Below are 27,257 nucleotides of genomic sequence, written 5' to 3' on the forward strand. Positions count from 1 at the left end.
CCTCAAACGGAACTCCTTGTTTTATAATACAAAAGACAATGAACAAACATTTATTGTGTATTACAGTGAGCACTGGATGTTTGCAAGTTATGCAAGATGCATGTGGTCTGTTGTAACGAGTTCGCCAAATCCTGATCTAGTGCTGCTCCTGCCAGGACATCTGTTCTGGCTGGAGCATCCAATAAGAAATGTTGCTACTCTGCTCATCCCAAGATCAGCCTTGCTTTCTTAAATTAAAATGTTTTTTGACAAGATGAAACATAATTTGGCCAATTGTTGTACATTAAAATTGTAAATTATGCAAATACATTCTGTATATGACAGCTGTATTTGAAGGCTGCTTTTGTTTTTTTCATACTTCTTCAGTTAATTATACAAGTCTGGCAGCAAAAGGCCTTTCTTAGTGACATGTGTACCTAGTGAATGTTCATACCTGGTGGTGTTGTACCTAAGAAGAAAATCAGTCATGTTCACCAGAAATGCTTATTAAACAAGCTTAAATTGGTTCCATTGTCTGAAACTTGACTGTCCCCACTGGACTGTGATGAATGTTGCTCATTAGTTAGATTAAGCTTTCAGCTTTGGGTAGACTACCATGTTGTGAATTGTTTCACATTATTAGGCAGAGAGAAGGTAGTCATGTAGACAAATGATAATGTTTTAATCAATTAACTTGAAAAGTCTAGATGTACTACATAATGCCAGATTTATAATAGTTTACAATTAACACTGGGCATGGATGTATTTTCTTTTCCATAGGGGAGAAAAAGTTGTCACTAGGGATGTTCCCTGCTGGCTGAAAAAGATCCTGAAATTACATCTGTCCTCTTTGGGGACAACAAAGCAGATGTCCTTGGCCATGCAGTTGCCCAAGTGACATTTTCAGTACCGAATCCAATCTGAAACAGTCTGTTGTTCACTGTAGATCAGGTAATACCGTGAGCTTTTAATTGGGCAATTAATATGAGAATGTCAGTTATAACTTAAAATTTTTATATGTATCAATACAGCATACAAGTTCCCTGTTATGGTTTATAAATAAAAGAACAAATAACACAAAAACCTTCTTATGATTGCACACATACTAGTAATACTGAATGATTACTCTATAACAGCATCTTTCTTTGCACAGTTTTCATTTGTTATGTTTTAATTGTTAGGAGTACTTAGTGAACTGGTTCTGGAACTTGTAAGTCTTATGCAGCAGCAAAATACTTACGAAAACAAGAAGAAAAGCAGTGCTTTTGTTGAGATTTCCACTATGCCATTGAAGTTGTAATTAAAAGGAGAAAGAAAACAATGGCATTAAGTTGTAATTAAAGATGCAGATTGTGGGTGCTTCTAGTGCTTGCAAAATATGTTTTGGTCCAATAAGAGATAGCAGGTTAGAATAAGTGTCATATACAAGTATGTTACAATTGAATGTATATTTGCTTCAAAATCAAGATTAAAAGAAATGATTTTTAAAGCAATCATCCCCTGGTGGATGTTCTTGGTTATCCATACGTGTTTAAAATATTTTAATGCTTTTTGTTGTTGTTTGTTTTTTGCTTTATTTTAAAACAAAAGTTAGGAAAAAATTATGAGGCTAATGGTAATATTGTAAGTAGTGTGATCTTACGGAAAGATATTAATACGAAGAGGCATTATTTTATGTAGTTATCTTAATCAATGGCATATTGTACAAGTACAGTAATTTGCGTTGGAGTTTTTCAGCCTTATTAGTATTCATTCTGAACAGAAGCTTTGTTTTTTTTTTTTTTTATTATTATTTTTATATTTATTTATTTTTAACTCCCACTGCCTGATAATTCATCATAATTTGGCTCCAGGTCACTTTGGCATAATGGACCAGAGTTATCTTTGTTGTACCTCTGCTGAAGTCAGTAGAGTAAGCATAGGGTAAGCCTGGTTAGTAATACTACCATTTATTTAAAAATAAAATGTCTTGCCATATTATTAAGTAGCCAGAAAGCAATATACTTTTTTTTTTTTTTTTTTTTTTTTTTTTTCAGTAAGATAAATATAGTTTTGTTGGACATTTCCAGTAGTGTAAGTACTGAGAATGTATTTGAGCAAATAACAGTCCTTTGAAAGGAAAACAGTTGTTTCTCAGGAGTAGTAGACTAGTACTAGCTATTTTGTTACATGTTTTAATTCAGATTAAAAGCTCCTAAATTACCATTTTTCCCATAAGAAAACATGTTACACATCATTGTGTGATGAGGCATTAATTTATTAAACATAGATATGAGTAAAATAAATGGTAACTTTTTATAGGCTCTAATTTTTATTTTTTTTTTGAAAATGGAGTGGTCACCTATGTCTTTGCGACATAGATCATTACTTCCTGGTCTCAGCAGGTGATGGAGACTGCAATGTTTTTGTCTCTCTGGGCATGAATCTGGAACTATGTATTAATAAAACTGGATGTAGTGTTTATTTTTATTTGCTTTGCAAAAAGGATCCCCAGATGAAGAGACTTGTATCTAGTTTGCAGAAGACTTATATAGTCTTCACACCATAGATTAGTGGACTACCCTCCTCAGAAAAGGAGGGTAGCCTATGGATGAATATTAAACAACTTTGTTCAGGTTTATTTGACTTATTCTAGTACAAAATCTAGTTTGTATATACAAAGGTTGTATGATCTGTCAAGCATCACAGATGAACTGCACAGCTTTATGAATTATTGTTCCTCATCTGAGCCAGAGTAACTGTTCACGAATGCATCCTTAACGGCACTTACCACTGCAGATACACTGTAAAGCACATTAGATTAAACCTTTCATTAGCATGATTGAGTTGTAATGGCTTAACAAGTTTCCTCCCTTCAGCTAACCTTTGCTATCCATTAGTTGGGTGCATGCTTTGCCTGTCAAATTGAGAGATAATGCAGTTTAGTTTCAGATTTAAGAGAAGTCATGTTATCTCACATTTAGCTCTTACGCTGAAGATTAAGCTAAATTGTGTTATCTCATAATTGAAGTGGGCTAAAAGCATGCAGGCAGATGGCTACTTCAGCTTGGCAGCATAACCCATTAAGATCATGATAACTTGCTTGTGCCTGAGCCAGCAGTGCTCTCTCCATTAGTTCTGCTGGAAAAGGGAGGGGGAAGATGAGCAGGATATGGAATTGCAGCAGCAGGTAGCATGGCAGCAATCTGCAGTATGTGGCTTTCCTGAACTGTCTTCTTTGTACAAAGATCCAAGGCTACCTCTTGGCTTAAAGTTGTGTTCTTCACACTTCAGAGTGGTGTTTTTTTTTTTTTTTTCCTTTCCTTTTTTTTTTCTTTTAAAGACTGGGGTGTATGGCGTATAGGACAGTTACAGTAATAACCGTGCTGTTCTAGGGTATCCTGACAAAAGAGCATATCAAAATGTGCAGAAAACTGTGTTTAAAAGCCTGAAGGGAAAGTAGCTGGAGAGTCTAGTAATGAAAGAACTGGAGAAGAATGATCGTCTTTATTCAGCTTTATCTTAGGGCTGCCAATTTCTGTAGCTGCAGTAAGCTTGAAATATATGCATATACGTGCCTGAGCCTCAGGACACATTTTTATCACTAATAACCTTAGTACCTGGCCAAGAGTATTCTGTCAATACCTGCTAGATTTGAAAGGCCAATGAAAGATGTTTCCATGTTATAAAGGAGCAATAAGAGTATCAACCAGTTGGCTGGCCTTTACAGTTTATCAGAAAATTTTTTGTTTTCTACTCTTTTGGCCACATTTCTCATTTTGTTTGTTTGTTTGTTTGTTTGTTTGTTTGTTTTTTAAGTGTACTCTTTTACTCTGCAAAAGAGTAAAACATGTATCACCCAAACAAACTTTTAATTTCTGGGAAGTGTTTCATCTCGTCATGACGGCTTTCTGATTCGGGTGCTTCTTATTCTTTTTTACCTCCTTGGTTGTTCAGCATCTCCCATGAGAAGATCTATAGCATTTCCTCTCAAGCTGGAGTTGCTATGATGGAGCAGGGGACAGATATTCCAGGTGGGAAGCCTAGCATATGCATGAAAACAAGATCACAGGTGTATTTGTCAAATACAAAAATACAAGCCCCACCCCTAAAAAAAGATGCCATTGAATACACAAAGTCATCTGTGCTTTTGAAAATAGAAAGCCGTACGAGGTAAGAAATTGGACTTTGTTGGGGTAAAATAAGAAAACAGAACGCAAGTGACGTCTTTGAGAGCTGAGCCCAAGCTCAGCTTTAGCATCTTCTTTCCAGGTGCTGAAGGCATCATCTAACAGCTAGAGCAGGGTTTCAATGTGTCTCTGTGATCTTGGCCTGTATTTGGGATCAGCACTGACTTGGTAGCATTAGGTAAGTTGGTCTCTTTCTGACATTAACAAAAAGGACATATCAAAACCCCATGACAGTACTTTTTTATTTTATTTATTTTTTTAATTCATATTAACGGAAGTAATTTGAAGTAGTGATATTAAAAAGTGGTAGAGCAAGCCAAGTATTTCCTATAAACTTAATCAGCTGTGGAAGGTAATGCTTGCTGTGGATGAAATTCAAGAACTTCCAGATTTCCTTTTATGTTATGAAATTGTCTTAGTGCAAATGAGAATAAATTTCTGCTGCCCATAGAAGCTGTTACGTAGTTATCATACATGGAAAGTATGTGCCAGGATAGCTCCTAAATGAATAGGATTAAAACATACACTTTTAAAGAGAAGGTGTGGGATAATGTTGTACATAAGCATATTTTAAATTCAAGTAATCTGTAAGCTTCTGAGTGACCTAAGAGTGGGATGGAAGTCAATTTCCCTGCACAAAATAGGCATCCCCATGAATGATAGCATATGGACTCCAGTAGTATGAATTTATATTCATTTCTCCACCCTCTCCATTTTGGTTCATAACAGCCTAACTTTTTGTGATGTGGTAGAGCACTTGCAAGACCTTATAAACCTATGAGAATGTCACAAATGTGTACAATGCCTTATATAAATCTTTATATGAAATTTCATAATGGTGTTTCTTTCAGAAGTAATGAGTTATTTTATATGAAGATAACATGAAGGATGGCTGAAAAGGTTCCGTTTATTGTGACGTATTTACTATTGTGGCCTGTTTTAGTGTGTAAAATCTTAATTGGATAGAGTTTGAGGCTGGTCCCATATTTATTTCTGCTATGTGACTTCCACAAATAATTCTGATGGTAGAATCTTTGTGGATATTTCAGTTATTTCCATAATTAAAAAACAAAACAAACAAACAAACAAAACAACAATGTTGAAGCTGATGTATTTCTTTAGTATTAAAGGACTTCAAAGTAATCAGTCGACCAGAACTGCACAGTAACTGAGATAAATAATCCATTAATCCATTAATCAATGCTGAGAAACTAGTCAGTTTTTAGAAGTGACTTCTGAAATCAAAAGGCAAATGCTATGAAAAATATTAATCACTGTAGAAATACAAAACTTTCAAAAGTAGGAGTAAATACTACTACTTTCAAATAGTAGTAGTAAAAAATATATAGTAGTGAATAAACTGTTAATTTTAAATATCCTGAATATCAGACAACTGATTCCATCCTCATGAAAGAGGCAAAGGTATCCTTAGATAAATAATTTCTATTTACTCTTAACCTTAGGTCTGTCTATGAAGTGCCTATATATGTATTCTGACTTCACATATCAAAGAAGTAAAATCATTTTGTGCTTCTTTTCCCCAGTCAACATGTATAAAGAAAAGATTATTGCTATCCTGTTGAAAATATTTGAAAAGGTAGTATGATTTGCTCATTGTAGAGTACTTAAAGCAGTGCAAATTACTTATGTTGGGTTAAGACGTGTAGGCCTGGCACGGGGCTGCCTTTTTTCATACTTATCACATCCTTTTATTCCTAAATTAAACTTCAATTCTTATGAAATGTAAGCTGAAAATTCTGATGGGGTCTTATACACCATATTTTTTCTGCGTTATCTCTAATCACCAGCTTTACTAACAGCCCAACAGTTTGTTTTGAAGCCAGTAGCCATTTAACTTGTCTTTGCTTTTTGTGCATGTGTATATGCATATACACACACAGGTGTGCACACACTTGTGAGAAGAATTATATCTGTTATAATGATGCGCGCATTTCTTCTAAACAAACCATAATTGATGTATAAGTTATGCTACATATGCTACAGGTACCAGTTTGAGTACCTTCTGTTGAACTAACTTATTAGAATGTGATTAATAAGTAAACAAATTCAGTGGTGATTTTGGTTATCTGCTTAAATTCTGAATAGATTATTTGCAATTTGAATAATTTAAATGGAAACAGGTATTCAAGGAAGAAGGATAGTTCTGAACAATTTATTGGTGGTTGAATCCATGAATAATTCAGGACCTACATATCTTTAAATGACATGCTATGAACTAGATTGCTGCAAATTACAAGAGTATGAGAATGATATAATATCACGTAAATTTGATATTCATCTATAAAGGTTGGTTGTTTGTCAAGCTGTTTGTGGGTTTGCAGCTGACCTTTAAAAACTTGAGGATGAATCAAACTAATAGCCTGAACAATGAAAGTCTTTCAACAAGTGAGCATAATAAATCTTTCCACTTTGAGAGGGAGGCAAGTATAATATATAAAACTAAAGACAAGCTTTAATAGACACACAGAATACAGGGAATTAATTCTGAATATAGAAAGATTAATTATAGCTGTGGTCACATTGAGGGTACAAAATGTAGGAATACATTTGAGGATTCAGGATTACGTACCCTACTTCTAAGTGTATCTTCGAAACAAATCATTCTAAACGTTGCCTTTGTGAAGCAGGGAACTTCATTGCCTTTACCTTTCAAAGCCACGTCTTAGACATGATAATTATCCTGTGAAGTAGGAAACTGTAAATTTGTGTAGTTCTGGTTGTATTGTGAGACTGTGGAGAATAAAGACCTGATTTAAAAAAAATAGCAATGCCAATTGTAAATTTCTGACAGCTGTTTTTTAGAACCTTGTCAATAAGGATGAAATGCAGGTTATGAGATCGTGGTACAAAGAATCTCTGTGCAAAGCAAACCTTGGGTCATGATTGGGGCTCTTCAGTACAAAGATTAGGAAACTCTAATCTTCACACTAATGTTTGGATTTCTGATGATGAAGCATTTCTGTCCTTGAAATATCAGTTTATAGGGGATGGGTTCTAATTGCCATGGTCTGGAATTTTGGTAAACACATATACAACTCTTCAGCATTTCTGTTTGGCAGGCTAGAGTGGTATAATTTTAAGTATGTACACAATGTGTAGGACAATATGGAAAAAGCAATGTTATGTTCCTCTTAGGAGCAATAAGTGTTTACATAAAGGTTAAAAAAAAAGGGGGGGGGGGGGGGGGGGCGGGAGCACCATTAAGAATGAGTAAACAAATAGGATTATTAAAAATAAGAATTAAAAATTTAAAAGGTAGTCTTCCACTTCTAGTGCAAAATTGTAACATTTATTTCACTATAGTTGCCAACTGCAGAAGGTGTACTCTGTGTGCAGCTTATATATGATAACAAATGTATTGCATAAGCATATATATCTTAAAATATTTGCTTACATATCTTTTCTGAACAAATTGCTTATTTTTCTGCTGAAGTTCAGAATTGATTTAGATGGCAAGAAAAAATCAAAAGGTAGTTATATAAGTGTGAATTTGTGTGCATGGAGAGATTAATGTGTTTAAAGTATCAACATGGGAAGTTAAATTTAGATTTAACATCACGTTTCCTAGCTGATGTGGTATCACACTTAATCCATCTGTGTATGAACTGCAGGTTGTGTTTAGTGTTGTGCTTAGTTAAAATGATTGTGCTAAATCAAAACTCAATTTTCAGTGAGGTACATGCAGCCAAACACCAAACATAATCATGTTTAAGTTGGGGCTATAAACCATGGTTCCTATGAAATGTGAAGCTGGGCAGAAATTATTTGGCTCTGTCCTTCATGAACTCTGGCTATGAGAACTGAGCTGTATGAACATTTTGAGCAAATACCAGTGACTGAAGTTCTCCCTAGGCATTCCAAGGTGATTTTATTCTGCTCAAAACTGTGAAGAGCTTGGTAATGTTTATGAACTTGGTGTTTTTCAGGCTTACTTGGACACCAAATATGAAATGAAACCACCCGAGCATCTAGAAAAATCAAACAATTTTTAAGTGTACATGATGCTCTGTAGCATATTTTGACTGTACCTGCAGCGTCCCAACCCTTAACACTAACACCCCCCACCCCCACATGTAATAGGGCCATACATTTATATGGCTTGCTGTAGCTTAAATGGTTGTCAAATTATAAGAAGTGCTAAATGTAATTCCTACCTATAATATTGGAAAGGCAAATCCTGTCACCATGGAGATTTCTGTATCACATATGATAGTTCAGTAACTGTCAAGCTTTAATTTTCAACTTTCAGGCAATATATGACTATGTTGATCTTTTGGTTCTGAACGGGTATAGGGTTTGTTCACTTAAAATGAGAATTCACATAAAAGGTGCATGCTGTGCTTACACCTTGCTTAGCATAACAAGCTTATGAATGCAGAGTTATGGAATAGATTATTACTTGATGCTTATTTACTTGGAATGGCAAAGCAATAAAAATGCAGTGAATGCAGTGAACATGTATGCATGACACAACATGAACGTTGGAGAAAATGACAACACTTTGTTACATTTAGTCATAATAGTGAAATATTTTCACAGTTTGTTTTTTTCCAACCTAAATGTAAAGACTTCCTCTCCTTTGAAAGCTGTTCTTGTCACTGTAGTCAGGGTTGTGCCAGATGATGATGCTTAGGTACAGTACTACAATCTGACTACAGTCATGCCTCGATCTTTATCTAGCTTCCATTTCAGTCTTGCAGAGCTGTGCTGTCAAAGGTACTTAATGGGTTAGAATGAGTGTAACTTTAAGCTGTTCTAGTTACCCAAGCAGCCTATAATGGCTTGCACAAAGCAAGATACAGGACAAAATTTCATACCAACATGATGATTTTACCCTTCTGGACAGATGAGCTCCTCTCCTTAAAGGCAAAGGAAGAAAAAATACGATGAAAGAGGCTCAAGGGTTGAGATGAGGGCAGGCAGATCACTCACCAATTACAGTCATGGGCAAAACAGACAGCATAGGGATATTAATGTAATATATTGCCTGCCACCAACAACAAATTCTCACAGACTAGAACAGTGAGAAACTAAAAGCAAACCAAAAGCACCCCCCTGTCCCACCCTTCCACGCCCTGCCTCCCACCCCCATACACTCTCTGCTGTCTCCTGTCCGGAGTAGCACAGTGGAACTGAGACCGGGGACTATGGTCAGTCCATGATGCTTTGCCTCCAGTGTCTCTGACACTACATCACAGACACTCTGCCCCTGCTTCACATGAGTTAACGCCCACAGGAAATGATCCTGCATGGACTTCCCACAGGCAGCAGCTCCTCAAGCACTGCTCCCACACGGCTCCGTCCCACGGGGTCCATCCATCCATCCCCCAGGAGCAAACTGCTCCAGCACGGGTCCCCCACGGCTGGGCGGCAGCTCCCCCCAGACCCCCTGCTCCTGCGGGGGCTCCTCTCCACAGGCTGCAGCTCCGGCCCGGGGCCTGCTCCTGCGGGGGCTCTCCATGGGCCGCAGCCTCCTCCAGGCCACATCCACCTGCTCCACCGGGGGCTCCTCCACCCACGGGGGGGCTGCAGCGTGGAGATCTGCTCCGTGTGGGACCCATGGGCTGCAGGGGGACAGCCTGCTCCACCGGGGGCCTCTCCCTGCACAGCCCGCAGGGAAACTGCTGCTGCCTGCCTGGAGCACCTCCTGCCCTCCTGCTGCACTTACCTGGGGGGCTGCAGGGCTGCTTCTCCTCTCTTTCTCCCTGTGAAGCAGCTTTTTTGTTGTTGTTGTTATTTTTTTTTCTCCTTTCTTAAATATGCTCTCATAGAGGAACAAGCGACATAGTTTCTTGGCTTGGCTCTGGCCAGCAGTGGAGCCCTTATCTAACATGGGGCAGCTTCTAGATTCTTCTCACAGACGCCACCCCTATGGCCCCCTGCTACCAAAACCTTGCCACGTAAACCCACCAGAGCAACTCTTTCGGTGAAGAAATTTTTCGCAATAACCAACCGAAACCTCCCCTGGTACAACTTAAGGGTTTTTGCTCTTGTCTTGTCACTTGGGGCTTGGGAGAAGAGAACGATCCCCACCTCTCTGGAGCCTCCTTTAAGCTTACTGTAGAGCACAGGAAGGTCTCCCCTGAGCCTCCTTTTCTCCAGGCTGAACAACCCCAGCTCCCTCAGCCGCTCCTCACCAGACTTGTTCTCTAAACCCTTAACAAGCTTCAGAGCCCTTCTCCGGACACGCTCCAGCACCTCGAGGTCTTTGCTGAACACAGTGCTCGAGGTGCGGCCTCACCAGAGCCGAGCACAGAGGGACAACCGCTTCCCTAGTCCTGATGGCCACTCTATGTCTGATACAAGCCAGGTGTATAGATACTTACATACATATATATGCAGCACTAGTACATGTTCCTTGGAAAACTGGTCAAACTCTCTTCAAAGCCCGTAAATTGATGGTTTCCTCTAACAGGCACTGACGCTTCAGCTGGATCCTCTAAATCCCATTTTACTGCTTCTGCTTCCTGAGCAGGTGACAGAAACTCCTAACCGGAGAGCAGAGGAGTTGTAGTTCTGTATACAGGAAATATTTGGAAGTTTGGAAGATGCTTCCCTTGCTCAGCTGCCATCCCTACGTTAATCAATCACCCGATCTTTTGCCTTCCAGCAAAAGTCTTGATGCAGTTCTTAAGGAAAGTTATTTCTGAAAATCCTCAGCCACCTCTGTGCACGCCAAACCTTTCATGGCACTGTGCAATGCGCGGATGGCAGCGATAAATCAGGTTGTGGAATGAATGGCAACGTGTGGGGAGGGAATTTTCAGGTGGCTTCGCGCTGTTTCACAGGTCCCTGAATTAGAGGTAATGAGGAAACAAGGGGTAGAAACAAAACCTTGAGCAAGGCTGAGATCAAGAATTGGCTACAGTGTTAAAGAGGACCTTTGGGCAGTGGGCAATTGAGCTGGCTGGCTCCAGGCGCGTGTCTGAGGGTCTCTGACCAACTGTATGATAGATTCGGGCGTGTGGACAGCACGTGGGGCTAAGGGGAGAGGACATGTAGTAGTGAAAAAGGGCAATAAACGCCTCCTGTTCAAGAGCCATCAGGAGTCTGTGTCTTGCATCCCTTCAGCAACACAAATATTTGGCTCCAGATCCAAAATGTCATGTATTTGACAGTTTTATTTATGGAAGCATTCCCCACCCCTCCCATCCCCTCTTTTCCCTCCCCTCCCCTCCCCACCCCTCCCCTCCTTTCCCTCCCCTTCCCTCCCCACTCCCCCCTCCCCTCCCTTCCCCTATGCTCCCTGTCCCTACACACTGCTACACTCCCCTCCCCTATACTATCCTACACACCCCTACACTCCCCTCCCCTATACTACCCTACACTCCCCTTCGCTACACTACCGTACATTACGCTATGCTCCCCTCCCCTATGCTCCCCTCCCCTACGCTCTCCTACACTCCCCTCCCCTATCCTACCCTACACTCCCCTAAACTCCGCTCCCCTACACTACCCTATACTCTCCTACACTACGCTCCCCTCCCCTCTACTACGCTACACTACACTATCCTACCCTCCCCTAACCTCCCCTACACTATCTTCCCCTACACTATCTTCCCCTGCCCTGCCCTGCCCTGCCCTGCCCTGCCCTGCCCTGCCCTGCCCTGCCCTGCCCTGCCCTGCCCTGCCCTCCCCTCCCCTCCCCTCCCCTCCCCTCCCCTCCCCTCCCCTCCCCTCCCCTCCCCTCCCCTCCAATCCCATCCCATCCCCTCCCCTCCCCTCCAATCCCATCCCCTCCAATCCCATCCCCTCCCTTCCCTTCCTTTTATTCCCTCCCCTTCCCTCCCCTCTTGTCTTCTTCTCTCCTCTCTTCTTTCTTTCAGGTAACTTCAGATCGCTTCAGTGGTTCTCATAGCTCCTATCCCTGGCTGATTCACGGGAACCCATCAGCAGCAACCAGAAGCGCTCCAGCTGCTGTGTCACTGGTTGAGCAACAGTCTCCAACTGGGAATCGCTGACTTCGTTCTGTGGCTCAGACAGGTGCCTTTCAGTTCCACTGTGGCCTGGACGTGTCTTCTTGCTGTGTCCCCACCTACATCGCAGTTCTGCTTAGAAGCAGCAGCAGGGTTTGGAAGTAGTCCCACTGCTTCCATTTTCAGTGGTTTAGCTTGGCTAGCCGGGTGGTGTCTGTCAATAGAAGACAACAAAGAGATTTTGGTTAGAAACAGCTAACTGAGTAGTTCCTTCGCACAAGGGCAAGGAATATTTACCCCTTCCTAATGGAGACTGCAGTGTCAGAGATAATGACGGGTCCTTCAGAGAGCTTTCAAATATCCCTTGGGGATGCTGAGTCCAGAGGACCGGAGTAAATCTGTCTAAAGTACACCATGGAAGCACTCTGAATTACTTCCTAGCATAAAAGCATCTATGCTGATACGGCTTCAGCTGGTTTCAGTGTTCTTCTTCGCCTAATACCTAAATTCAGATAAGAGGTCTCAATGCAGATGGGAAGATTGAGAAATACAGAAGTCACTGATGTGCTTTGAGAACTTCTAAGAACTGAGAACTAAATAAATCCAACGTTGTAACATTAAGGATTGGTTAGAAAAGTAAACGTTACAAACAAGTAAAGGAGAAGGACAAGTAAGCTTTCTTAAAGTATCTACTATATTTAAAGGATCTTTAAATAAGTAAATAAGTAATGAAATATATACGCAGAGAGAGAGAGAGAGAGATAGATATACAGAAACCTAAGAAACTGCTGCGCAGGTTAGCTTCTTGCTCTCTTTTCTAAAAGTCCTAGTGAATACAGCATCTGTGTGCGTTACAAGCATTACCCTCAGTCCACCACAGGTACACACGAGAGGACAGCCTGCAGGTTGCGGAGGCAAAGAAACTGCTCTAGCTTGATGTGAAGAGCCAAGACAGAAGTTGCTGTTAGGGAAAAGATACACAGAGGGGATGAAAAACACGGAGTGCGCTTCCGACCTTCACAACTTCTAAGCAAGCGGAGATGAGGTTGTGGAAGAACCAAATGAGCTGTTGATCGAGAAGCAGCCTGAAGATTGTCCTTAACCAGGGCCTTGCATTCTTCGTTTTTAGAGCATTGCTTGCCTTCAAGTGCACGATCATGACTTTATTAACTTTCTACCACTACAGAAATGCACCAGATTCTTTCACAAAACTTACGGGTGGTAATTGGAAATACTGGTCAGCATTCTCTATTTCCTTCTTCATCTCAATTCTCTTTTGGCCTGTGAAGCTTTTCAGATCAGAGGAGAAGATCCGCTGTAATACGGAGTTTTGGATACTGCAAAGGAAACGAAGAATCGTACTGACAACTCTTTTCAACCTCACCTGCAACCATCACAGAAAAGAATACCGAAAGAACGCCGCTTTATCATGGGAAGCATAAATTTGAGCATAGGTGTCCTATAGCTGAAGCGAGGTTAAGCAGGTTCCAAACAAGGTGAAGGAGCACACCCGTGAGCATTTCCATAAAGCTGTGTTTTCAAACAAATGGTGTAAAGACTTAGATTTTCTTACAAGTGAAGAATGAAAAAATAAAAAGAAAGAAAATTACCAGGACATACAGTTTTCCTCTAGCTTGCTTTGCTTCTTTCTGAATCTAGGGCTTTGATACTGCTGCCTGCTCAGCAACATCAGCAATTTCCTAGGAAAGCTGGTGTCCACCAGGTGAAATAGGAACGGGAAACCCCTCTTGCCACAACTTCACACTCACACCAGAGCTGGCAGGACAGGCCGATGGACAGAGAAGTGTCTGTAAGAGTGTTAGAAAACAGACTTTAGATTTCCGTCAACCCAGGGAAAATTACTTGCTCATCCCTTCAAACTGAAGTCTAAGTAGAAGGAGGTGATCCCAAGCTGCATTCCTGACATCTATGCTGCAAAGTCATCAAATGCGCCATGTTACTGTACCAGCCTGTTATGAACAGAAACAGGACTTTGAGGTTATGATGTTGGAGTAGAATTAAGCTCCAAGAGTTAGTTAGTCCTTTGGTATGTTTTTGTCTGCATGTGTTTTCACTGTTTCCCAGACAATGTCTCCAGCAAGCTGGCTGCTTGCTTCATTTGTTCTGTTCCGTTCTGTTTTGTTTGGTTTTCTCAGCAAGGATTCTTAGAGAAATGAGATTAAAGTGATCATATTGTATGTCCATCCCTCCCTCCCCTTCGCTTGTCCAGAGCTTTTACCTTGTCCACCAGCTTGAATGAACTCGGTCATAGGCGCAGTTGTGTCCAAGCCATTCTGTTGCTAGACATGTTGTGAAAACAGACAGCTAAGTAGTGGGGAGAGGACGTGCTGCTGTCTGCAGTGTGACCTCATCGCTTACCAAACAGTAGGGAATACACAGAGAAGTGCGTTAGGAAAACTTCAAGCCCCAGATACATTTTACGTGGAAACCATATTTCCCAAGATAACACTGGACACACCTGCATAATCAAAATGTATTAATTTCTTGGTTCATCCAACTCCTAGGTTTTAGTTTTAAAAAGTTTCTGTCTTGGCTTAAAGCACTCTTCCAATCTCTATTTGCAGTTACTGTGATTTCCTGAAATAGCTAATCCCATTTTTTTCTTTGTACAATCTCCCAGTCTCTTTGTTTTCCTCTCCCCAAGAAACTTAGAACTGCTCTCTTCATACTTGACAACTAGATATGGAGCCGTATCAGCCAGAAGGAAGTTTCCTTCACACTTTCCGCTTCTTACGGTATCTGGACTCTTACCTTTACTCTTACTCGCCCTTCCTACATTAGCACAAAGAAAGCTGTTTTGGAGATCTGACGTCTTGTTTTCCAGAAGCTACCCTGAATCACCCTTACGAGAGCTGTCCCACGCTGCGAGCATAAGTCTTGCATTCTGGCCAGATATTTGCCTTCTAAGTCGATAATCAAATCTGTCAAGTTAAGAACATGTAATTAATGGAAAGGAAATCCTTTTATTTTGATCCAAATTCCCTTTTTTTTAAAAAAAATATCTTTTTTTTCTTCTTTTTTTTCTAGACCAAGAGTGAATGGTGGGAAACCAGCAAAACTCAGGTGAAAAATGGAATGAAAAATGTTAAGGTCAGGCAGCTTGCCCACTGCAATTGCTACCCTGAAAGCAGATGGAGTGCATCTTCATACACCACAGCCTGAGACACTACTCGACAGGCCAGCCCATGTGATGAAGTCCATTGCTGTCCTGAATTTGAACGTGACAGGGGGACTCTTAAGCCTCTTGTTTATGCTTTAGTACTTGCGGTCTATGGGAGGACCACAGCACACTCTTCTTCTCTGTCTACCCTTATTTGTTGATTGTCTGTAGGGAGAAGAGAACGTGCAGAGGCCCTCACCCGTACATTGGGTCTGTTCTCACTCTGTGCAGCTACATCATTGAGCAAAGTACCAAACTTGATGCTTCTGTAAGGACTTGACACAAACTACAGAATACTAAAATGAAGCATTCACAACAAAACCACATTGTTTTCCCCAGCCAAGCATCACAACACTTACAGAAGGGCATGGGCCCTCTCTGTGCCCCTCAAGGGGAGATCCACAAATCCTCGTGTGGTTTCATCACATCCAGCACCCTTCTCTGTCCCTCCCAGCTAAACGTGCACAGAGGCAGCTGTTCCCGAAGTGCTGTGGTGACATAATTCAGTTCTGTTTCTGAAGTCATCACCACAGGCGCCTCGCAATGACAGCGCAACACTCTCTGTTGCTAATGCGTATGTCTCAGAAACAGCTAGAGAAGTACCACTATGCCCAAACTGACTTTAATTAGAGTAGTTCAAAAATTATTCCCTGCTCCCCTACATTTGTGGAAGGTGCATGATAAATCTTTGCTTGAGAAAGGATTACAGACAAAAAGAGCTTGATTCTGATATGTTGCCCGTACTTGTAGAGCAGTTCACCTTTTATTTCCATGTAAGAAATAAGAAGGTGAAATCAACAATTCTCTTCCTCTGAGCTCGGAATATGAAATAACCCCAATTATCCAGGAAGCCTTAATAAGGAAACGATGCATTTCTTGTTTCTTTGGAAAACTATCCATCTTGTTTCTTCGGAAAACTTTTCCAGTCCTTTGCAACTGCGGTGGTCTGAATCGAATGGGCAGCCGAGTTTCCACCACGGCCGCTCTCTCACTCCCCCTCCTCAAAGGGAAAGGGGGAGAAAATACGATGCAAAGGGCTCAAGGGCTGAGATAAGGACGGGGAGATCGCTCAACAATTATCGTGACGGGCAAAGCAGACTCAGCATAGGGAGATAGTAAGAGTTATTGCCTACTACCAACAAGCTAGACACGTGAGAAACATAGGAAAGAAAGCAAAAACGTCTTCTCCCCATCTGCCCTCTTCCACCTCCTCCTCCTGAGCAGCGCAGGGAAACAGGGGACTGAGGGCTGCGGTCAGTCCCTGATGCTTTGTCCCCGCCGCTCCTTCTCGGTCCGTCCCTGCCCCTGCTCCCCGTGGGGTCCCTCCCACGGGATGCCGTCCTTCCCCAGCTGATCCCACACGGGCTGCCCACAGGCAGCAGCTCCTCAAGCACTGCTCCCACACGGCTCCGTCCCACGGGGTCCATCCATCCATCCCCCAGGAGCAAACTGCTCCAGCACGGGTCCCCCACGGCTGGGCGGCAGCTCCCCCCAGACCCCCTGCTCCTGCGGGGGCTCCTCTCCACAGGCTGCAGCTCCGGCCCGGGGCCTGCTCCTGCGGGGGCTCTCCATGGGCCGCAGCCTCCTCCAGGCCACATCCACCTGCTCCACCGGGGGCTCCTCCACCCACGGGGGGGCTGCAGCGTGGAGATCTGCTCCGTGTGGGACCCATGGGCTGCAGGGGGACAGCCTGCTCCACCGGGGGCCTCTCCCTGCACAGCCCGCAGGGAAACTGCTGCTGCCTGCCTGGAGCACCTCCTGCCCTCCTGCTGCACTTACCTGGGGGGCTGCAGGGCTGCTTCTCCTCTCTTTCTCCCTGTGAAGCAGCTTTTTTGTTGTTGTTGTTATTTTTTTTTCTCCTTTCTTAAATATGCTCTCATAGAGGAACAAGCGACATAGTTTCTTGGCTTGGCTCTGGCCAGCAGTGGAGCCCTTATCTAACATGGGGCAGCTTCTAGATTCTTCTCACAGACGCCACCCCTATGGCCCCCTGCTACCAAAACCTTGCCACGTAAACCCACCAGAGCAACTCTTTCGGTGAAGAAATTTTTCGCAATAACCAACCGAAACCTCCCCTGGTACAACTTAAGGGTTTTTGCTCTTGTCTTGTCACTTGGGGCTTGGGAGAAGAGAACGATCCCCACCTCTCTGGAGCCTCCTTTAAGCTTACTGTAGAGCACAGGAAGGTCTCCCCTGAGCCTCCTTTTCTCCAGGCTGAACAACCCCAGCTCCCTCAGCCGCTCCTCACCAGACTTGTTCTCTAAACCCTTAACAAGCTTCAGAGCCCTTCTCCGGACACGCTCCAGCACCTCGAGGTCTTTGCTGAACACAGTGCTCGAGGTGCGGCCTCACCAGAGCCGAGCACAGAGGGACAACCGCTTCCCTAGTCCTGATGGCCACTCTATGTCTGATACAAGCCAGGTGTATAGATACTTACATACATATATATGCAGCACTAGTACATGTTCCTTGGAAAACTGGTCAAACTCTCTTCAAAGCCCGTAAATTGATGGTTTCCTCTAACAGGCACTGACGCTTCAGCTGGATCCTCTAAATCCCATTTTACTGCTTCTGCTTCCTGAGCAGGTGACAGAAACTCCTAACCGGAGAGCAGAGGAGTTGTAGTTCTGTATACAGGAAATATTTGGAAGTTTGGAAGATGCTTCCCTTGCTCAGCTGCCATCCCTACGTTAATCAATCACCCGATCTTTTGCCTTCCAGCAAAAGTCTTGATGCAGTTCTTAAGGAAAGTTATTTCTGAAAATCCTCAGCCACCTCTGTGCACGCCAAACCTTTCATGGCACTGTGCAATGCGCGGATGGCAGCGATAAATCAGGTTGTGGAATGAATGGCAACGTGTGGGGAGGGAATTTTCAGGTGGCTTCGCGCTGTTTCACAGGTCCCTGAATTAGAGGTAATGAGGAAACAAGGGGTAGAAACAAAACCTTGAGCAAGGCTGAGATCAAGAATTGGCTACAGTGTTAAAGAGGACCTTTGGGCAGTGGGCAATTGAGCTGGCTGGCTCCAGGCGCATGTCTGAGGGTCTCTGACCAACTGTATGATAGATTCGGGCGTGTGGACAGCACGTGGGGCTAAGGGGAGAGGACATGTAGTAGTGAAAAAGGGCAATAAACGCCTCCTGTTCAAGAGCCATCAGGAGTCTGTGTCTTGCATCCCTTCAGCAACACAAATATTTGGCTCCAGATCCAAAATGTCATGTATTTGACAGTTTTATTTATGGAAGCATTCCCCACCCCTCCCATCCCCTCTTTTCCCTCCCCTCCCCTCCCCACCCCTCCCCTCCTTTCCCTCCCCTTCCCTCCCCACTCCCCCCTCCCCTCCCTTCCCCTATGCTCCCTGTCCCTACACACTGCTACACTCCCCTCCCCTATACTATCCTACACACCCCTACACTCCCCTCCCCTATACTACCCTACACTCCCCTTCGCTACACTACCGTACATTACGCTATGCTCCCCTCCCCTATGCTCCCCTCCCCTACGCTCTCCTACACTCCCCTCCCCTATCCTACCCTACACTCCCCTAAACTCCGCTCCCCTACACTACCCTATACTCTCCTACACTACGCTCCCCTCCCCTCTACTACGCTACACTACACTATCCTACCCTCCCCTAACCTCCCCTACACTAACCTCCCCTACACTATCTTCCCCTACACTATCTTCCCCTGCCCTGCCCTGCCCTGCCCTGCCCTGCCCTGCCCTGCCCTCCCCTCCCCTCCCCTCCCCTCCCCTCCCCTCCCCTCCCCTCCCCTCCCCTCCCCTCCCCTCCCCTCCCCTCCCCTCCCCTCCCCTCCCCTCCAATCCCATCCCCTCCCCTCCCCTCCCCTCCAATCCCATCCCCTCCAATCCCATCCCCTCCCTTCCCTTCCTTTTATTCCCTCCCCTTCCCTCCCCTCTTGTCTTCTTCTCTCCTCTCTTCTTTCTTTCAGGTAACTTCAGATCGCTTCAGTGGTTCTCATAGCTCCTATCCCTGGCTGATTCACGGGAACCCATCAGCAGCAACCAGAAGCACTCCAGCTGCTGTGTCACTGGTCGAGCAACAGTCTCCAACTGGGAATCGCTGACTTCGTTCTGTGGCTCAGACAGATGCCTTTCAGTTCCACTGTGGCCTGGACGTGTCTTCTTGCTGTGTCCCCACCTACATCGCAGTTCTGCTTAGAAGCAGCAGCAGGGGTTGGAAGTAGTCCCAATACTTCCATTTTCAGTGGTTTAGCTTGGCTAGAAATGTGGTGGCTGTCTGTCGAAGACAACAAAGAGATTTTGGTTAGAAACAGCTAACTGAGTAGTTCCTTTCCACAAGGGCAAGGAATATTTACCCTTTCCTAATGGAGACTGCAGTGTCAGAGATAATGACGGGTCCTTCAGAGAGCTTTGAAATATCCCTTGGGGATGCTGAGTCTCTCCCTGCACAGCCCGCAGGGGAACTGCTGCTGCCTGCCTGGAGCACCTCCTGCCCTCCTGCTGCACTCACCTGGGGGGCTGCAGGGCTGCTTCTCACTCCTCTCTCCGAACTGCTGTAGCACATCATTTTTTTTTTTTTTAATTATTATTATTTATTATTATTATTTTCTTCCTTTCTTAACTGTTCTTTCCCAGAGGCCCAACCAGCATTGTTTCTTGGCTTGGCTCTGGGCAGCAGTGGGTCCCTTTTGGAGCCGGCTGGAGCTGACTCTGATCTGGCATGGTGCAGCTGCTGGGCTCTGCTCTCAGAGGGCACCGCTGCAGCCCCCCTGGTACCACAACCTTACCACATATACCCAATACAACTAGTTATGCCATTAGCAACTTTTGGCCACACTATCTCATTGACACTGTCCGTACTTGAATGTCTTCCTAGGATTCTTCAAAAGTCAATGAGTATTTTGGGAGGTGAAAACTCCCAAATTATACAGACAGGCCTGCTATTCACAGTGTTGGCATTTGAGCTTGCAGAAAGTTAAAAAGTAGTACACCTTTTATTCTGAAGTGTAGGAACACTATTATGAATGCTTTGTATATGGGCATGTGCTTGAGAAACCAGTTTCTCGAGCTTGTGTAAAGCCTCCATGCTGTTCTAAGGAGCTGAAATTTTAGTGTCCTTCCTCTCAATTATAAACCAACACTGCCCTTTTTTTTTTTTTTTTTTCTTTTCAACAGTTGATTCATTTAAAAAACTTCAGTTCAAAATATTTTGTTTTCATCACTTGAGTGCCACAACTTAATACCAGGAGAAGATAGAAGCACAATAAAAAAGATTGTACTTAAAGATAATTCACTAGGTCATTATGCTTTTTTCTTATTTATTTATTTATTTATTTATTTATTTATTTATTTATTTATTTTCTCCTGTTAAATTAAGCTTTAACCAACATTTAGGAGGCAATGTATGAATATTCTGCTGTTGACATCAAATGCTTCAGTAAAGATGGTATTTCCATTTCTATCAATCTCTGTCACAGAGTATTGGGTAGTTGTTGCTGTCTGGAACAACAAAAGAGAAATAGGCTTTAAGAGTCACTTGTACATCAAACTTCTTCAAAGTCCTATCTGAATAGCATTACAAGTTTTAGAGAGCTTCTATAACAGCAAGGAAACAGTGTCTATAAAGTATGCTAATAACATTTGCTCTTGACTTTCTGATGAATGACAATGTGCTTGTTTGGGAAAGCATCCTAAAATAGCTTTGCAGTATAATACTAATGCTAATCAATCACTATATTGCTGTCTTTCAGAAATAAGCTGTAAGATGTCAGAATGCAGTTTGGGTTCTAAAGGTGGAATAACTGGAAGGAAATGCTTGCACTTGTCTTAGTGACAGGCTATCCAGGCCTTCTTAGGTAAGATGTCATTAGCATTTCTGCAGATAACTAATTTAAATCGTTTCTGGTACTGTTGTAATTTGATGTGAAGTTCCACTAAAATTATGGAAAGGTGAGCTGTGATGAAACTGTATTGGAGGGTTAGACCAGAGGCATTATTTTAAAATAGTTTCACTTTGTAATATCTTGATATATTTTCTTTAACTCATGCCTCATAATAATGAGAGAACATTATTAAGCTTTGATTAGTTTTCTGAATTTTCTTAAAAAAGCAAAAGCTAAGGATGAAGGAAAAGGCTTTTATATGATGAAAATGTAACTTTATTATTCTCATCTATGTAATAGAAAACTCTTTTTCCCTGTGGCTAGGAAAAATAATTAGTTCAGAGTCTTAAACCTGAAGTTTCTAAGTAGCAGGGCTCAGAGATGGGAGAGCACTGGAAGCAGCTGTGTAGTACATGGAGTTAGGTGAGAGTGACACCTACAGCTGTCGCAGTGACATGTTCTGCCTTGGAAATGGAGAACTGTTGGGTGTTAGCCAGACTACTAAATATCAGCTGGACCTCACTGCAACAAAGACAGATATTATTACTCTTATTTTAAATGTGTGTGAAGATGATTTTGCCATCCTGGATAGGCTCTAAACAAATGGGCAGGCTTAAAGAGCATATTTTTAACAGGTGAAAGATTTGAAGCTCAGTCTCATGTCTAAATATGGTGGTTGTGTAATAAAACAGATGACTTGGCTGAGATTTATTTTATTTTTTTTTTGGTCATTTTGATTATTTCTGCCTGTGCCACCCCCAACACTGATGGCAGTAGCATCTGGGTTTTCCCTCTGCTGCCCCCCACCACAGTCTTTTCTACACTTTGTATGAGCATCCTGGAAAATATATAAATACTCTGTCCCATCAAAGTCAAAATTCCTTATGCTATCACTCTGTGCCTGGCAATCTTCCCAATGAAGAGTGGGTTGTACATGAGTGTGTATAAGTGCTCATTTTGTGAACAGAATCAATAGTTCTCTTTATTTCCATTATCTTTTTATCTTATGAACTTCAGATTGACATATTCAGTCTATTACATCTGGGATTACCTTCCAGAAGATTTAAATGCCTTATTTTCAGGGCTTCTTTTGTTTTAAACTGCTGTGCCTTCATCAGTAATCTCACCCCCTCTGCATTCTTCTCTATAATAGATATAAAAATTGCTTATCTAAAGACTGTAGGGTGCATAGTGACATAAGTAATTATCAAGGCAATGTTACTAGTGACTAATGAGATGAAAGGGAAGAACAAATGCTTTAGAATTGTTGAGGTTTTTCTTACTTTTAGATACATTTGTTTTTCTTGTTGTAGTCCACTGAGATTAAGAATTTAGGATTTCTGAAAAACATTTTCACAGGTTTGTGCTCAAAACAGGAAGTGATATTTTGTCTCAGCCTTGCCTTCCAAGATGAATGAATCCATATTTTGGAAATAAAACACCAAAAGTGAGCAAGTATGCTCAGTGAATGACTCGGTCATGGTGCTAGGTTTCTTGATTAATATGCCTGTACATGGGTTTCCATGAGTACTATTTAATAGCATGGAACAAAATTGAATTCTAAGATCCTAATTTGACCCATATAATGGGTCAAAAAGTTTAAATATGAATAAAAAAAGAATGCACAGAACCTACCTATCTTAGATCAGTGTTCCCAATGTGTCGTTTAGTGTGTGCCTAATTTAGACATCTTTAACTTCTAGGAATAAATTTTCAATTCGTGTTCTTATTTCTGACCAACTAACACTTTTTTAAACAAACAAACAAACTTCTGAGATTATAAAGGCTTCACGTCAAGTATATACTGCAGAGATACACTTCCATAAGAAGCATTTGAACTCACAGAGAGTAATTATTCCAGAAAGCAATCCACTGCATTCCAGAAGGATGCCTTCTTGGTGTTAAGGATGAGTGGCTATTCTGTTATGTTACTCTAATGTTACTGTTAACTTCCAAAGTAAATAATGTGTTTATCTTTCCCTGTGTATTCATCAGGGCACTGTGCTGTGTGTCTAGTTTATAGAATTTGGTTTTACTACTTCCATTCATCTTCTACTTGTCATGCAATGTCTAGTACAAGGGTAATTGATAAAGAAGTGTGAACTCAACTGAGTAAGATATATAGAGAGACCATGCTTTGAAAAATGTGTACGATGTTACTTGCTGATAATAAATATACTTAAGGAATGGTTTGTCATTTCTGGATGACAGATGACGCTTCTGGGTTGGTGCTGTGAGGAAGGTTACTATAGCTATGAGATACAAATGACTGGGCTGAACTGTATTGGGATTGTAAGAAGACAAAGGTTTTTGTTATTTGTTTTACATATTAGCTCTCAATTTCAGAGTAAAATAACACTTGCGGATTATTGCATCAGATGTCAGCCAGGAGAAAACCTGTCTCTTAAAACAATAGAAATTATGTGATATCTGGAATAAGCATGCCTTTCCCTAAATGGTAATCTATTTACCTCAGAAAAGACTTTCAAAGGCAGAACATGATTACTATCCCCTTTTGAGGATTTGTTGCTCATAAGCAAGCTGGGTTGTCAAAAGAGCCTTTTGAAAATAGTTTTCTGATAGTATGTGAAAATGTTAAAGTATGGAAGTGCTTGTCCTGTCAGTGTAGGGTTTTTGTTTGTGCTGCTTCAGACTCCCTCCTGAATAAAAGGCCACATGGAAGAGTATCTGATGGGTCAGTTCAGCTCTGTAGTTAGTGTTGAAAAAGTTGTGTGTTGTGCCACTTTCATGTTCATCCATTTGATTTAATTCACTTTTTTAAATTTTCTTATTTAGGAATGAAAGAACTTTCACTGTATAAAATAATGCATTCTGTAGTGGTTTTATGTTACATAGAAGGCATCAGCTTTTATTTTAATACAGATGCAAGACAGGATTTTGTGTATACCAGCTATAATCAAATTGTATCAAACTTCTTGTATAAGATACCATGCCTTGAAAATTTTGTAAAGTCTCATAACGTTTTATAAACTTGTTTGCATAATATCACAATTCTTCTAAATATTACACTGGCATGTATTAAAATGTTTGAGAAGAGCTAAGTTGCTGCAAGTTTTGGAAAGATACATCATGTGGAATCCAAAGTATCTTTCATCCCCCGTACTGCCTACTCACTTTGCTTTTCTTTCTCTATTACTAATCCATGTTTGTGTAGCCATTCACTTGTTAAAAAGCATATATATTGACTGGAAATTTAAATCTTATTCTTTATTTAATATTTCATCTAATTCCTAAAAGTTTTGATTTAAATTGCTCTGCTTAATAAGGTACAGTGGTCTATTAGTATGGGACACAATTGATGAGCTTTTTGCTGGTGGATATTTCAGTTCAAATAAGATTCTCCATGGTATGAATAAAACATCGGTCTTTTATGCTAAATCTCAGCTTATTGCTTAACATTCAAAGGTCTTTAAGCTATTTGGTAGATGGAGGCTAAAATATGCATTTGATAACACCCCATTTTCTTGAATTGGCTATGAGTTTCCACTTTCTTTTTCAATTCTCAAGATAACTTTATTGTCATTAAATTATCACGGGAATAGCTGGGGACAATGTTCCCAAGAAAATGGTCACAGAGTATTAAAACTCTGAAGTTTAATACAAGTCATAAAATTGTGAGAAGCAAAGCTCTTATTTAAAATAAAGCCAAAGTGAGACTCTCCCAGATTCTTGGTAGAAAACTACTATCAGAATGCATTCATCTTTTAACAACAGAGAAAACTAAATTTTTGTGTTTGTCGTATTTGTTTCTAATGGATTTTTAGAATAGGCAGAGTTGATGCTGGGTGTAAAAGTATCTAATGGATAAGTACATAGATACAAACAACCAAAGTATGCAGTCTGAACAAGAAATCAGGAAGAAAAAATATTATTGTTCTTAATGATACAGTTTGACTTTGCGAAATAGCATTTATGCTTTACAGATATTTATTTATTTATTTAGTAGTATAGTTGAAACCCTTGTTTTCTTTACTTCTCCCTAGGATTTCTTTGGTGTGCCTTTTGCCTACCTGTTTCTGAGTTACTACTGTTACAGTTCTGAATAAGTTCTGGAGTTCTTGCTTTAGATGTTAATTTTTTTGAGCATTTTATTTGTTCAGTGTTGTTTGTGTGTTTTTTTCTTTTTGTTTGTTTGTTTGTTTTTGTTTGCTTTTTTTGTTTTTTTTTTTTTCTTTGTTTGTTTTTAATTCCTAGATCTTGACCATACCCCATACACACAAGTAGGTGAGTAGAAATAAAAAGAAATCCATGTTTATTAAAAAAATATAGTTCTAAACACAAGGAGTTGTATTTCAAATATAAAATAATGAGGTGCCTAATGTAGCTTCATATTCTTTTTGTCCCTGCCCTACCATTTGTAGGCTGCTTTGCATTTTAAATTCAGTACGCTTTAAAGCAAACATTCTTCACTTACTGATGACATGTCAGTCCTATAAAACTCTTCGATGCAAAACAATGATAGTAGTCTTGCTTTGTTTCCAAATGATAGCTTTAAAACCTATAATTTTAAACCACCTGCAGTTACAGTAAATGCCAGTTTCACAGACTGATCTACTGCTAGATTTTACTTTCATGTACATGTTTGGATGCACATCTATTTCCTTCTCCATAGAAGTGTCACTGTTTTCTGTAGTGACTTCCTGTTTAATTGGCTTCACTACAAGTGAATATGAAGCATAAGATTATGGCTTGTTGCTTGGTCTTCTCTTTTAGTGTCATCTTTTGCTGGGTCAGCCTGGCTCAAGAGTGCCTGGCAACTCCTGAGAGAGGTAAATTAGAAATGTAAAGTGACAACAGGAGTTTTAACTGAAAAAAAAAAAAATGTTTTAAGCAGTGGAGAACTTGTTGTCACTTATTCAGACCTTAAACAGCCCCTGCTACTTTTGAATTGGTTTGTTTGGATTTTTGTAGCCCAGATAGATTTCTCTTCTGGAAACTTCTTTTTGTATGAAGTAGGTATTATTAATTCAGCCTAAAAATGCATTACAGTCTGAGAAAATGGAGACAAGAAGATAGAAATCTGTCTCTTTGATGTCCCCTGTGCTTAGGAGTAAGAATGATTCACTTTCCTACTGGTTGAAATACTAGTCTAAACTTTCATGTTGGCCTTCATGTCGAGATAAGGAGCTGATAGTTTTGCACCCTGGGATGATCTACTGAAGCTGGTAACAATATCAATGCAGGCACCCATCAGTACCCATGGAATACTAATGGCAGAGGCAGTGAAACTAAATTGGAGAAGAAGGGAATGGATTGTTAAAGGAGGACATCAACTTTGACTTTTATGATTTTGCTTGCTAACATGACTTTGACCTTGAGACAGAGCTGTGTCTAATTCTTAGGTGGGTTCCTTTGCACTGGATGTTCAGTAGTGTAGCACTTAAATGGTGTCACTGGCAGCCTTTAGTGAGGGGTAACAATCTACCTCTTCAAGATGAAGTTTTATTTCATAGAATCATTGAATTTTTGGGCCTGGCCACCCAGTCAGATTTTAACACAACAAAGTGTATACCCATCCAGGCCTAAGTTTCTTCAGGAGAATGCTGTGGGAAATGGTGTCAAAAGCTTTACTCAAGTCTAGGTAGACCACATCCACAGCCTTTCCCTAGTCCACTGAGTGCGTTACCCTGTCATAGAAGGAAATCAAGCTTGTCAAGCAGGATCTGCCTTTGATAAAGTCACACTGACTGGGCCTGATCTCCTGATTGTCCTGTATGTGCCACATGATGATACTCAAGATAATCTGCTCCATGAGCTTCCCCAGCACCAAGGTCAGAGTGACAGGCCTCTAGTTTCCTGGATCTTCCTTGTGGCCCTTCTTGTAGATGAGCCTCCCATTTGCTAGCCACCAGTTGACTGGACCTCCCCTCATAGCCAGGACTGCTGATATATGATGGAAAGCAGCTTGGAGAGCACTTCCACCAGCTCCCTCAGTACCCTCAGGTGGATCCCATCTGGCACCATGGACACATCTAAGTGCTATAGCAGGTTGCTAACCACTTCCCCATGGATTACGAGAGCTTCATTCTGTTCCCTGTCCCTATCTACCAGCCAGGGGGCTGGATACCCGGAGAACTGATCTTGCTGCTAAAGACTGAGGCAAA

General features: G+C 41.5%; 1 long non-coding RNA gene across 2 annotated transcripts in view; it reads left to right on the forward strand.

Annotated features, from left to right (window-relative positions):
* The first annotated feature begins 11,960 nt into the window (after positions 1-11,960).
* Positions 11,961-27,257, forward strand: part of LOC311431818 — a 70,526-nt gene continuing 55,229 nt past the window's right edge. For both annotated transcript variants that reach the window (XR_014689656.1, XR_014689657.1), the window contains exons 1-2: positions 11,961-12,152; positions 21,001-21,105. This is a non-coding gene — a long non-coding RNA (uncharacterized lncRNA). The remainder of the gene's footprint in view (positions 12,153-21,000; positions 21,106-27,257) is intronic.

Source organism: Aythya ferina (assembly GCF_964211825.1).
Source record: "Aythya ferina genome assembly, chromosome: 2".
Lineage (NCBI taxonomy): Eukaryota > Metazoa > Chordata > Aves > Anseriformes > Anatidae > Aythya > Aythya ferina.